At 40.1% G+C, this 10404-nt stretch overlaps 1 pseudogene; it reads right to left on the bottom strand.

Moving 5' to 3' along the window:
• Window positions 1–9867: 9867 nt before the first annotated feature.
• Window positions 9868–10180, bottom strand: LOC139327128 (protein MANBAL pseudogene; annotated as a pseudogene).
• Window positions 10181–10404: the final 224 nt, after the last annotated feature.

Below are 10404 nucleotides of genomic sequence, written 5' to 3'. Positions count from 1 at the left end.
AAATTGGAAAAGTCAACAGTGGCCACAGGATTGGAAAAGGTCAGTTTACATTCCAATTCCAAAGAAAGGCAGTGCCAAAGAATGTTCAAACTATCGCATGATTGCACTCATTTCACATGCTAGTAAAGTTATGCTTAAAATCTTTACAAGCTAGACTCCAGCAGTATGTGGATCGAGAACTACTAGAAGTTCAGGCAGAATTTTGAAGAGGCAGAGGAACTAGAGATCAAATTGCCAACATATACTGGATCATGAAGAAAGCTAGGGAGTTCCAGAAAAACATCTCCTTCTGCTTCATTGACTATGCTAAAGCTTTTGATTGTGTGAATCACAACAAATTGTGGCAAGTTCTTAAAGAGATGGGAGTACCAAACCATCTTATTTGTCTCTTGAGAAACCTATATACGGGTCAAGAAGCAACAGTGAGAACTGAACATGGAACCACTGATTGGTTCAAAATTGGGAAAAGAGTCTGGCAAGGCTGTATACTGTCCCCCTGCCTATTTAACTTATATGGAGAACATATCATGAGAAAGGCGGGGCTAGATGAATCAAAATTAAGATTGCTGGAAGAAATATCAACAATTCAGATATGCAGATGATGCCACTCTAATGGCAGAAAGTAAAGAGGAACTAAAGAACCTCTTGATGCTGGTGAAGAAGGAGAGTGCAAAAGTTGGCTTGAAACTCAATATTAAGAAAACTAAGATCATGGCATCTGGCCCTCTCAATTCCTGGCAAATAGATGGGGAAGAAATGGAGGTAGTGACAGATTTTATTTTCCTGGGCTCCAAGATCATCGCAGATGGGGACTGCAGCCAAGAAATTAAAAGACACTTGCTCCTGGCGAGGAAATCTAAGTAAATCTAGACAGCATTCTAAAAAGCAGAGACATCACCCTGCCAACAAAAGTGTGTATAGTCAAGGCTATGGTTTTCCCAGTTGCAATGTATGTCTGTGAAAGTTGGACCATAAGAAAGGCTGAGCACCAAAGAATTGAAGCCTTTGAATTACGGTGCTGGAGAAGACTCTTGCGAGTCCCTTGGACTGCAAAGTGATCAAACCGGTCAGTCCTAGAGGAGATCAACCCTGACTGCTCTTTAGAAGGCCAGATGCTGAAGATGAAATGCAAAGACTTTGGTCACCTAATGAGAAGGAAGGACTCACTGGAGAAGAACCTAATGCTGAGAAAGATTGAGGGCAAAAGAAGAAGGGACGACAGAGAATGAGGTGGTGGATGGAGTCACTGAAGCAGTCGGCATGAGTTTAAATGGACTCCAGAGGATGGTAGAGGACAGGAAGGCCCGGAGGAACATTGTCCATGGGGTCGCAATGGGTCGGACACAACTACGCAACTAACAACAACAAAGATGCATGCCACACATACCAGCTACCAACTTACTAATTTTAACACTGTTATAGCAAATCCCTCCCCCAGTTTCTATTTTATTAATTGAATCTCATCTAGCTCCTGTTCTCGTTGTTTTTATGGTGAAAAATTATCTTTCCTCCACCCACCACTCTCAGCTTTTGCCAGTTTTATTTAGTCAATCTTCTCACCTTTCTGACTGAATGTTGTAAATACTTTAAATGAAAGTCTCTTTAAAGTGTGATTTTAAATTCTGGTTTTAATCATTTGCTTAGCTGCTTGGAGTAAGTATAAAAAAAAATTGGTGATGGGGGGGGGGAGAAAATGAATAAAACCATAATCAGCTTTGCATCTCTAGTTTGCTTTGAGTTTTGCAGCCTGATGGAACTGCTGTTGCTATGTTATTTTTACCAGTCTCCCATTTGCAGAAAATGCTTTGCAATATTACTATGAAGTGAATCTGTAATCTAATGCTTAGTTCATGTTATTTTGGGGTGCAGGGGACACATACATAATACGCTCTCTGTAGAGTTCTCTCCTCTTCATCCTTTGCCCTTTCATGATGCATGTCGACTTCATTTCCCTCTGGGCTTGATGATTATACTGGTGAAAAGCCAGGCAGAAATTATTCCAAATTGTATAGGCTTTTTCTGCTCCAACATCTTTAGGATGTTTTACCTCCACTGCATAAATGTTGAGTTTCCTATTCTCTAAAAATAACAGGGTAATTGGAAAGAGGATGAGCTTGTCTGACCTAACTTTAGTACTTTATGGTCACATAATATGTTTAAAAAGCAGGGTTGTCTCAATGATTTTACTCACTGTAATTCTGTGTCCCTTTCTGACTAGATTTAGTCTCCATTTTCACAAATGCAAAATTACAGTTTCAGAGACTATATACTTGCCAAACAAAGTAAAAATCAGATTTTGTTCCCAGGAGTTTCAAGAAGTATCTAAAGATTAGGCCCAGCTACTTTCTAACTGATATACCTAAATTAAATCCCAATTTCTATTTGCTAAAATTGTTTCACACTGATATATACTTATGATACAGTTAAGGATTAAAGGCTGAAGAAAAAAAAAATGAAACACAATCTCTTAACTTGCCTTTTACAGTTTGAACAGGAAAGCCGAGATGAGAATATTTTAGCTTCACAAAAAATAGCTTTTGTGTATATCTTCCAAAAAAGCTTGCTCTGTTCTCAAAGGGCCTGCAAAGAATTGAACATGCTAAAAATAACAGTATCCTTGGTATTTATGAATTAATCATCTTCACTTAGAGTGTCTAAGAATTCCAGTGTTGTTTTTCAGCATTCCTTCTACAGACAGAACCTCCTCATAAAGTATACATAAAGTATATGATACAGAATGTTTTGGTTAGGAGTCTAGAATAAAGAAATGCAAGCACAAAGTGGTCCAGTTACAGCCTCAACATGCACATCTGACACCCAGGCAGAATATAATTTTAAAACACATTTTGAAATCTAGCACATACATGTTTATGTATTTTGGGATAAGTACAACTTGGATAATTTGTTCTAAAACAAAGTTCAGGCCTCTGATCACTAATTATATCTGAATATGAAAGAAAACTAGGAGGTTGAGGCTGACTGGGGAATAGGTTAACAATAGAGTCGAGTCTTGTCAGATGAATGTCTATATGATTTGATAATAACTATAATAAATAAACAAATACTGGGGTAGAAGAATGTTTACAAGAGTTCTTTGGAGGTACTGATATAAACTATTTGTTGAAATACTCCTTGTTGCTATAATTGTACTGGAAATTTTCAATGAGTTTTAGAAGATTTCTGGTGTTTGACTGCTTGCTTTTGCAAAATACATTTTTTTATTCTATACGATATTCAAAATAAGATATTGTAGCACTTGCTGAATCCTGGGGTAGGGTTTGTAGCTCTAATCACTATACAAGCAACATTGAGAATCTATAATTAAATAAGTGGAAGGAATGTTCAGTGCTCATTCTTTTGTCACAAGGTATAAGATTCCCATGACTATACCGTAATTTATGCAAGTCAACTTGTTTGATCTATATCAGGGGTGTCAAAGTCGATTTCATTGAGGACCAAATCCGGGTTGTGTTTGACCTCAGGGGGCCAGGGGGGCATGGCCAGCTCGACATCACTCATGTTGGGGACACCTGTGGTGGCCAAGTGCTAAGGCAGGACTTCCCTCAGCCCCTCCCTCACCCTCATTATAATCTCCTTTCTTCCTTCCTTCCTTCCTTCCTTCCCTCCTTCCTTCCTTCCTTCCTTCCTTTTCTTCTTTTTCCTTCCCTCTTCATTCTTCTTTCTTCCCCTCTTTCCTAATTTTTCCTTTATTGCTCTCTTCCCATCTTCCCTTCTTTTTCTTTCTCTTTCCTCTTTGCCTTTCTTCTTTTCTGTCCCTTCTTGCATGCTCAAATGCAAAAGGACAAACATTTCTCCTTTTGTTTTATTTTTACTTTGTTTTGCTAGCTCTCTGCCAGCAAAAACAGAGCCTAAGGGGGCCACGCGTGAGCCTCTTAATCTCCATTTTCACTGGCAGAGGCACTGCGGGCTGGTCCTTTGCTGTTTCCAGTGCAGCCCCGCAGACCAGATCTAAGCACCCCATGGGCCGGATCCGGCCCCCGGGCCTTGAGTTTGACACCCCTGATTTATATGATCCACACTGAAAAACAAAACTCCTCCTCTTAAGTCAAATTCATTGGATCAGCAATGTCCCTCTTATTTTTCGGTGTCAGGTAGGACATAGCAAAATGTTATGTTTCATGATGCAGTTTGTTAGCTGGTAGCAAGTCAAACAAGTCAATATCATTCTGTGGAAATGGAATTATATTTACTTCTGTAGCACTGGAGCATGTGGACAAATGGTCAAAATAGTAGCCACAAAAATATGATCAAAGTCCTACCATCTTGATTTTTTTTATTGCCTCAGTGAACATGTCTGCTGTAATATGAGCATAACTAAGTTTGCAACAATATATTATTATTATTGCATTGTGATTCATATAAGAGTATTCCTTGGCTTCTTCTATTTTGTCAGAACCACATTATGAATTATTTATCTAAGCATGGGTCAAAGCTTTAAAGGTGTAGAATCACAAAAAGATTAGCTTTAGGACTTGGGGTGAAAGAGTTGATGAAGGCAGAAGGCAAGTTTATTCACAGTGTATTAGAGTAAAAATTATGACTTTATTAGGAAGGATTTTATTAATAATGACTGCATATTTGTAAATATGTACATTCTATTTTTGATTTAGGAGAAACTGATGCTTAATAATGTTAGTCAGTGTTTAACCTATTTCAGTGTTCTCAATCATATTTAATCCAATGGCATAGAAGCATTTTGCCATTCCCAAAAGGCGTACAGAGAAACTCACTGGATAAAGACTTGATTTCAGAATTAGTTGGATGGTGAGTAAGAGTCCCAAAGGTGCTTTTTCAAAAGGCAACTGAACGTTTCGCTTCTCATCCAAGAAGCTTCTTCAGCTCTGAGCTGAAGAAGCTTCTTGGATGAGAAGCGAAATGTCTTCAAAGAAAAACCAGAAAGACCAATTGCCTCTTGAAAAAGCACAACCATGACCTGGATGACTGAGAATCGCCATAGACATTTAGCTTGTAAGAGGTTTTTTTACCTACTTGTAAAGCACAAGCTTGGCTGACACTTTTATTTTTCTGCGCCTAGAAAATGAGCAGTCACCCAGCTCTGCTAATCTTGCCTTTGAAAATTTCTGTCAATTGTCAGAGTTCAAGTTAAGATGCTACCACTGATCGTCCTTTCTTCTCCTTTTTCATTTTCATGCTATTTCATTCTTCTTGTCTAATGCATCATACAAAGACTGGAGGAAGAAACTCACTCTCTGATTTTACGCTCTTCACTCTTTGTCACAAAATTATTGTAAGAATAAAGTAGGGAGCTTTAATGTACAAATAAGATCTTTTCTTTTGCTCCTATTGAAGAATCTTGTACAAGCTTACACATGTATGCATCGCTGTATGTGCTAAAATGGTCAAAGTCATTGGCTGGGATACTTAAGAGTAGCTCACAAGATGTAAAATTACCCCCTATTGTATTAATCCCAATTCTACACAGAACAATAGAACTTTTGATGAGTCAATTGATGTAATTGGAAATGAATAGGTGATGAAACTCACTACAGATTTGACAGCAACAAAATAGATTTCAGATGAAAATATATTTCAAGATGTATGCAGCACAGGAGACATACACAGAAGCCAGTGGCTTTGTATGGCAGGATCAGAATCCAGTCCCTGTACAGATGTAAGTGGCTATCTACCTTAATCTAAAGGAGAGATGGCCAACTACCTTTATTTCAGGAGCCATGCTTCTTCTCTACACAACAACTGAACAACCAGAAATTCATTTTGTAACTAAAGAATGCAACACTTTTTCTCAAATTTTGTTCCCTTCTAAATTTAGCTTTTTGAATTAATCTCTAACACAGAGCCATAATCTGTACAGATGTCAGTCTAGAAAGCTCTCATCCAAAGCAGGTAATTCCCATTGGAGGAGCAGCTATCTTTGCCTCCCCTTCCATATTATAACAGTTATAACAGTAACAGAGTTGGAAGGGACCTTGGAGGTCATCTAGTCCAACCCCCTGCTCACGTAGACCTATACTAGGGATTCAAACTGCTGAACTGCTACCCTTTCTGATCGACAAGCTCAGCGTCTTAGCCACTGAGCCACCTAGCCAGGTTAATATACACATTTCCATGAAACAACATTTAAAACAAAAAATATTTTTTTCCACAGCTTTTTTCTCCCTCAGTGTTGCTCGAGGAGCAAAAAATGCTACCTTCTGAAGACAAGCACCACACTCGGGTATGGAATTGAATTCCAGAAGCAATAATTTGAAAGATGGGAGGGAACATACAAAAAATTCATTAGCATTTTGTTTCATTTAAATGAAATGTACTTAAATCTAAATAGATGTAAAACTGTTAATATAATTGTCTCGTGTCACACTAACATTTACAGTGATAGAACAGTGTTGAACTGAGCTCCAATGGATTCCTTTGTTTTTTGTTTATCCATCCACCGAGCTCTATATAATGTTAACAAAATGCTCTTGAGAAAGGATCCGCATAAGATAAAATAGACAGAATCATATTAATAAAATATATTTTGTGTATTTAAATCTGCTGTACTGAAGAATTTGCCCTAGTACATTATAAATGGTTAACGATTTTATCATTTCAAGGTGTAGCAACATTTCAATGAGTAACTTAAGAATCTGATACTCTTTTATTATTATGTATGGGCAATATATAGTCAGATTCACAGTTTAAGAATGGTAGAAGTGAAATAAGGACCAACTCCTAACCAAGGACCTAAGAATGGTTAAGATAGTGTCTTAGAATCTAGGCAGTTCCAAACAGGATTGGGGTTTTTTTTTGGGGGGGGGGGGTTGGTAAAGTTAAAGTGTTCAAGTCTGATAAATTTAATACTTCCAGATATCAAGGAAGTCCTTTAAGATCATTCCATGAGCTGTAATCACTATTTATAGAACAATGAATTTATTTTTCCATAAGCATTCAAGCATTCACTTAGGTCTCTAAGTCCCAAAGTTTTGTAATTTTTCAAATTGTTTTTCTTTAATTCTAGAATCACAGGGATAGCAACATCACTGAAGCAGACTGTCTACTTTTCAATAACTGTTATATCAGGCATGTTATGAATGAGATGCCTATCTGTTTGGATCATATTATTATTATGGTTGGTCACACAGTTGGCCAGAGGTTTAGACTGGATTTAGTATTTTTATCCACCCGCAAGAAGTTGTTGTTTGATTGCATTGTGGAATGTAAACTGTTCCAAGTAAGGCTTCCTTTTGCAATTGATGTATGGTGATTGTGTCAATGCCAATTGCATTCAAGTGATGCTCCAGATAATAATAATAATAATAATAATAATTTTATTTCTATACCGCCCTTCTCCCGAAGGACTCAGGGCGGTGTACAGCCTATTTAAAAACACAAACAAAACAATGATATAAAATTTAAAATAATTAAATAAATGGCTCAAATTTAAAACCCCAATAAATTTAAATACCCCAATTTAAAACTATTGTATTGATAGTCCGGCCTGGCGGAACAACAGGGTCTTCAATGCGCAGCGAAACACCCGGAGGTCAGATATCTTACGAATTTCCGGGGGCAGTTCATTCCACAGGGCTGGGGCTCCCACAGAGAAGGCCCTCCCCCTGGGCGTCGCCAGCCGACATAACTTGGCTGACGGCACCCTGAGGAGACCCTCTCTGTGGGAACGAACTGGTCGGTGGGAGGCTATTGGTGGCAGAAGACGGTCTCGGAGGTACCCGGGTCCTATGCCATGGAGCGCTTTAAAGGTGGTAACCAACACCTTGAATCGCACCCGGAAGACCACCGGGAGCCAGTGCAGCTCGCGCAGGAGGGGTGTCACATGGGCATAACGGGTTGCGCCCATAACCACCCGCGCGGCCGCATTCTGGACCAGCTGGAGCCTCCGAGTGCTCTTCAAGGGGAGCCCCATGTAGAGAGCATTACAATAGTCCAACCGGGAAGTAACAAGGGCATGAGTGACCGTGCGCAGGGCGTCCCGATCCAGAAAGGGCTGCAACTGGCGAATCAGGCGAACCTGATAAAAGGCCCCCCTGGCCACGGCCGTCATATGCTCTTCTAAAGACAGCCGTGCATCCAGGAGGACACCCAGATTGCGAGCCCTCTCCGTGGGGGGCAAAGATTCACCCCCAATAGTCAGCGATGGCACCTGCTGACTATATCGGGGCGCCGGGAGCCACAGCCACTCGGTCTTGGAGGGGTTGAGTCTGAGCCTGTTCCTCCCCATCCAGGCCCGCACGGCCTCCAGGCAGCGGGACATCACATCAAGGGCATCGTTGGGGTGGTCTGGGGTGGAGATGTACAGCTGGGTATCGTCAGCGTACAGATGACACTTCACTCCAAAACCACGGATGATCTCACCCAGCGGCTTCACATAAATGTTGAACAGGAGGGGCGAGAGGACCGACCCTTGCGGCACTCCCCATGCGAGACGCCTCGAGGTCGACCTCTGCCCCCCTGCCAACACGAACTGCGAGCGGTCGGAGAGGAAGGAGGAGAACCACCGCAAAACGGTGCCCCCTATTCCTAACCCCCTCAACCGCTGCAGCATGATACCATGGTCGATGGTATCAAAAGCCGCTGAGAGATCTAATAGGACTAGGACAGAGGAACAACCCCTGTCCCGAGCCCTCCAGAGATCATCCACCAATGCGACCAATGCCGTTTCTGTGCTGTACCCCTGCCTGAAGCCCGACTGGTACGGGTCTAGATAGATAGCTTCATCCAGGTGCCGGGGAAGTTGTCGTGCCACCACGCTCTCAACAACCTTCGCCACAAAACGAAGGTTGGAGACTGGACGATAGTTGGCTAATTCAGCCGGGTCCAGGGAAGGCTTCTTGAGGAGGGGCCTCACTACCGCCTCTTTCAAGGCAGCAGGAAAGGCACCCTCACCCAAAGAAGCACCTATAATCCCCTGGAGCCAGCCTCGTGTAACCTCCCGGGAGGCCAGTACCAACCAGGAGGGACACGGGTCCAATAAACACGTGGCGGCACTAATCTTACCCAGAACCCTGTCCACATCCTCGGGAGTCACAGGATCAAACATCCAATAGATGATTTTGGGTTGCACCAATTCCCAAAACACTGTCAAATAATTTACTAAGACTGTATTACTATTATTCTTCTCTTAATTACTAGTATCTATCTCTTTCCACTTATTACTATAACCAAGTTTCTTGTATCTTTCAATTTATCTTATTTTTATTTGTTTCCTTGTACAATTTGATAGCTTATTAGTAACCTTGACTATCATTAAGTGTTGTATCTTTTTATTCTTGATGAATGTATTTTATTCTCCTTATGTACACTGAGAGCATATACACCAAAGACAAATTCCTTGTGTGTCCAATCACACTTGGCCAATAAAGAATTCTATTCTATTCTATTCTATTCTATTCTATTCTATTCTATTCTATTCTATTCTATTCTATTCTATTCTATTCTAATACTGTTAGTATTATCTTTCTTTTCTTTTGTCACAATTGTTCTACTTTTTTTTTAATTAGGACTGTTTTTTAATAAAAGTAAGTGAAAGGATAATAATATAACCAATTATATTAACAACATACAAAAGTAGTAGAGTGTTCAATCCCTCTGTTTAAAAAATGGAAAAGAGTGATGTGGCGGGACATGTCTACGATCCAGTTGTCCCTCAAACATTACCCCCCAAAAAAGATTGTTTTCCTGTTACTGAACCAAACTGTAAAATATTTCGCACTAACCTTACAAATCAGGTAAAACAATAAACCTGGAGCCATTTTAGAAAGTGTTATCTACTTCCTCAAAATCAGAATAAGGACAGCTTCATCAAATATATTTGCAGTGTCATCTTCACTGTAATTTGACTTGTTGCCATATGGCTGCTGTGAAAATTTCATCATGATATCATTTTATCGTTTCTTCTTTGTTTCTTTTTTGAGCTTCTTGTTCACTGAGATAGCAGCAAGTTTGGGTTTCTTGACTACTTCAGCACTTTTCGTTTCAAAGCTTTCAGTATCCATTTTATATGTCTTTGGAACAGGGAGGATTATCGCCAGAACACAAATGAGCTGGAAAATGGCACCAAAGAAAAGGCCATAGTGTAAGATGTTCTCCATAAAGGTGGACTCTGGGATTTCAGGGGGTGAAAAATCCAACTCAGCAGCCATAGTGAAGTTCTTAAGTTCTTTTCCAACAAAATTGGACTGGCTTGTTTCTCCCACTCAAGCCCAACCTTCGTTCCCCCTATAATTGTTCTACTTCTATTTGTAGGTCTTTGTGTTGTGTGATTTTCTCCAGTTCTTTCTCTTGTCTTCTGCTCTGCCCAGGTACTGCTATGTCCACTGTCCAAACCTTTTGTCTTAGAATTGTATTTAATTATATAATATTTTGTCATGTAATTATTATTAATCCCAAAGATCCCAAACCACT

The sequence above is a fragment of the Pituophis catenifer genome, unplaced genomic scaffold (assembly GCF_029215685.1).
Source record: "Pituophis catenifer annectens isolate HBS135680 unplaced genomic scaffold, rPitCat1.0.hap2 SCAF_1, whole genome shotgun sequence".
NCBI lineage: Eukaryota > Metazoa > Chordata > Lepidosauria > Squamata > Colubridae > Pituophis > Pituophis catenifer.
This window is presented reverse-complemented; position numbering and strand designations above follow the sequence as displayed.